The sequence below is a fragment of the Somniosus microcephalus genome, chromosome 7 (assembly GCF_052327205.1).
Source record: "Somniosus microcephalus isolate GS21.2 chromosome 7, FLI_Smic_1.0, whole genome shotgun sequence".
Lineage (NCBI taxonomy): Eukaryota > Metazoa > Chordata > Chondrichthyes > Squaliformes > Somniosidae > Somniosus > Somniosus microcephalus.
This window is the reverse complement of record NC_140993.1, coordinates 72,043,909-72,048,405: the sequence shown is the minus strand read 5'-3', so window position 1 is coordinate 72,048,405 and position 4,497 is coordinate 72,043,909.

The window sequence follows — 4,497 nt, the reverse complement described above, 5'->3', positions numbered from 1 at the left end:
CATGAAATAACACTGGGCGGCCAGCTGGTGGCGCCATCCAAGGAGTATAAATACTCGGGCGTGGGCCCAGCTTGCCCAGGACGCTTTTGTAACCAGGACCTAGTGATGTAACAGTTGATTAAAGCCTTGTTTTATACTCAAATCAAGTGCGTAGTAGTTTTCTTATGTCATTGAGTACAAAAGTAGAGGCGTTGTGCTGAACCTTTATAAAGCGCTGGTTAGGCCACAACTGGAGTATTGCGTCCAGTTCTGGTCACCACGCTTTCGGAAGGATGTGAAGGCACTTGAGAGGGTGCAGAGGAGATTTACCAGAATGGTTCCAGGGATGGGGGATCTTAGCTACAAGGACAGGTTGGAGACGCTGGATTTGTTTTCATTAGAGCAAAGGAGGTTGAGGGGTGATTTGATAGAGGTGTACAAGATTATGACGGGTCTGGATAGGCTAGACGGGGAAAGGCTGTTCCCACTAGTTGATGGTACAAGGACTAGGGGACACAGATTTAAGGTTTTGGCTAAGAGATACAGAGATACGTGAGGAAAATCTTTTTTACGCAGCGAGTGGTGAGGACCTGAAGCTCGCTGCCGACAGAAGTGGTGGAAGCGGAGACACTCAATGTTTTCAAGGGGAGACAGGATAGGCACTTGAGGGAAATAAACTTGCAGGGTTACGGGGATAGAGCGGGGGAATGGGACTGACTGGATTGCTCTACAGAGAGCCGGCATTTACTCGATGGGCCGAATGGCCTCCTTCTGTGTCATTATGACTCTATGGCCAGAATTTTGCCGGCGCTGAGGGGGCGGCTTTGGAGGCGGGATATCCAGCAAAATCGCACAGTTTGACAACGGGTCAGAAACCTGCAGTCAACCCACCTGCAATCAATCTTCCCAAGTGTCGGGTCCCCGGTTTGCATAGAGACCCAACACCTAGCGGCAGGATGAGGATTATAGCCACTTAACTGCTTGTTAACATGGTGTGGAGATGCCTGTGTTGGACTGGGGTGGACAAATGTAAGAAGTCGCACAACACCAGGTTATAGTCCAACAGTTTTATTTGAAATCACAAGCTTTCGGAGCGCTGCTCCTTCGTCAGGTGAAGTGGAGAGATGCATAAAGACACAGCTTATATAGTCAGAGAATAATGCAAGATGATTACAGGTAATCTTTCTAACTGCCATTTATCACACCTCGGCAGATAGTCACAGCAATCAAAGGTGTGAATGGTGTCTGTGGTGTATGTAACCTGTTCCACCTTAAGAGAACTACCTTAAGAGATGTACTACTTTCTCTTGGCTGCTGTATACTGTAATACTGTAATACCGGTGGTGACCACACCGGTATATAAGTGTTCTGTAGGGATTTGCTGGGCAGTTCAGCCCTGACCTCCGAATAGTAAAGACCTGTTAAAAGTTATTCTTGTTGTCTGTGTCCAGTGATTGATCCTAAACATAACTGGGACACACAGACTCAACAGTGGCGACGAGTCCGATCTTACCCTGCGGCAGTTTTACATCCAAGGCAGCTTCGTCCTCAGAACGGGCGTCGAGAAGAGGCATCCGCCCTCATCATCCTGCTGGGCACCATCGCACGGGAGGCATCGAGAACCCGGGTTAAAAAGAAAAATTCTGACCATGAAGCCCTCCATCAGCGACAGGCAGTGATCATCCCTTCTACCACGGTGGTGGGTAAGCCGATCAGCGACACGAGCAGAAAGTCGGCCGTGTTGGCTGTGGAGTAGGGGAGGGAAAACGGAGGAATAAGGGCGGAGAACTCGACCACGGCCGGTAAAAAGGGCCGCACTGCAATCGAGGCCGAGAGGCGCAGCGACTGGGGCAGCTTAAGGCACGAGAGCCGCGGAGAAATCAAACGCAGCCGGTGTAAAGGACCGGGCTGCAAGCGGGGCTGCGAGGCAAAGCAGCGTCGGGGAATTGAGAACCGCTGGGGAGGCGAGAACGGCAGCAGCACGGCAATCGCCATTGCAGCCAGCGGGGGAAGAAGGCAAACGCGGGAATCCGCCATTGTAGTCGGCGGGGGGAAGAAGACGAGCGCGGGAAAGACCGCCAAGCGCGGGAAGCCGCCATTTTAGTAGGCGGGGGAAGAAGACAAGCGCGGGAAGCCACCATTTTGAGAAAAAGAAAAATTTAAAAACTTGCAAGGATGCCTAAACATGGGAGCATTAATACCTTTGATAGTGATATCGAAGATTGGACCACGTATGTAGAACGCATGGAAGTTTATTGTAAAGCAAATAAGGTACCAGATGATGAGAAAGCACTAACCTTATTAAGCTCAATGGGTGCGAAGACATACGGGCTATTGAAGCACCTTCTATCACCAAATAAACCGGCGGATCAGACTTTCGCGAATATTGTTACTGTCCTGAAAAATCATTTAAACCCCACGTCGCTGATGATAGCGGAACGATTTAAATTTTACAGAAGAACGCAGCTGAAAGACGAAAGCAACGCTGAATTTTTAATTGAACTGCGTAAGCTATCGAAGTACTGTCAGTTTGGAACAGGACTAGCAGATGCGCTGAGAGATAAATTTGTGTGTGGATTGTTAAAAGAAGGAACACAAAAGCGACTGCTTGAGGAGAATGATCTTACGCTTGATAAAGCTGTCACTATTGCAGCATCGCAAGAAGCCGCAGCGAGAGGCACGGCGGAAATGCAGCTACGGTCACCGGAACTCAGCACCAATCAAATGGTCTTGGGTACAGTAAAATGTTATCGTTGTGGAAAGACAACGCACGATCAGAACCAGTGCTGGTTCAAAAATCAGGAATGCAGAAAATGTGGCAGGCTTGGTCACATAGCTAAAGTATGCCGGTCAGGAAAGAAGACCAGCAACAAAAAGTCACCGCAGGAAAAGTACAGAAAGGTACACAAGGTGACAGAGAACAGTTCGAACGAACAGAAGTCAGATTCAGACTCCAGCAGTAATGAACTGGGTAGTCTAAGAGTACACAATGTTGGTAAGGAAGCAGACCTCCAAACAATTTGGGTCACACTTCAGATAGCAGGAGTCCAAGTGAAGATGGAATTGGACACTGGATCGGCATTGACGGTCATGAATAAGCAAGATTACAAAAGGTTATTCCCACATATTCCCCTACGGGATACGGAGATTGTATTGAAAACATACACGGGGCAAAGAGTATACCCCATCGGGAAGATAGAGGTAAAGGTGGTCCACAAGGGCAAAGAAAGCCGAGGAATGGACTTATATGTGCTACCTGAGGGAGGTCCACCACTACTGGGACGGGAGTGGATTAGGAAAATAAATATGGACTGGCATTCCTTAAAAGCACTAACGGTAGATTCTGGTAAAAAATATGTCAAACCTAAACGATTGTCCAGAATATTGGACGATGCTAAAGAGGTGTTTCAACAGGGACTGGGAACACTGAGAGGAATTACGGCAAACATCAAGGTTGAAGAACATGCAAACCCGAAATTTTTCAAAGCCAGACCGGTACCTTATGCGATACGACCTGCTGTGGAAGCTGAGCTGGAAGGGCTAGAACGTTCAGGAGTACTGTCTAAGGTAGACTGGAGTGAATGGGCCACGCCCATTGTTCCCGTCATGAAGCGTTCATCGAGCAACAAGCCGGGGGAACCGGGGAAGGTTCGCATCAGTGGAGATTTCAAGATCACTGTTAATCCGGTGCTTCACACGGTGCAGTATCCGCTTCCGCGGATTGAGGATATCTTCGCTTCGTTGTCTGGCGGGAAACACTTCACCAAGATAGACCTGGCGCAGGCGTACTTGCAGATGGAAGTTGAGGAAGAGTCACGCCAGTATCTCACGATCAACACGCATAGAGGCTTATACCGGTATAATAGACTGGTTTTTGGAGTGGCATCGGCGCCAGCAATTTGGCAGAGGGCCATGGAGCAGGTATTACAGGGAATTCCAGGCACACAATGTTACCTGGACGATATTCTGATTACAGGAGATGATGACGAGGAACACCTTGCAAATTTGGAACTGGTGCTCACCAGATTGAAAGAATATGGACTTCGAGTTAATCGCCAGAAATGTGAGTTCTTTCAGAAGAGGATCTCGTACTGTGGTCATGTCATTGGCCAGGAGGGGCTTCATAAGTCTCCTGACAAGATCGAAGCTGTTGTGAAGGCTCCCGCTCCGGATAATGTATCCCAGTTGAGGTCGTTCCTAGGGTTGATTAACTATTACCATAAGTTTCTGCCAAATTTATCAACGGTGCTGCACCCGCTGAACGCTCTTTTGCAGAAGGGAGTACCATGGAAGTGGAGCGAGGACTGTAAGAGGGCCTTTCGCAAAAGCAAGGCATTGATCACCTCAGAGGAAGTGTTGGCTCACTTCAACCCAACGCTGCCTATTCGTTTGGCTTGTGATGCTTCTCCATATGGTATTGGGGCAGTACTCTCACACAAGTTGCCAAATGGCCAGGAGAGGCCAGTTGCGTTCGCATCCAGATCATTGACCTCGCTGAGCGCAACTATGCTCAGATAG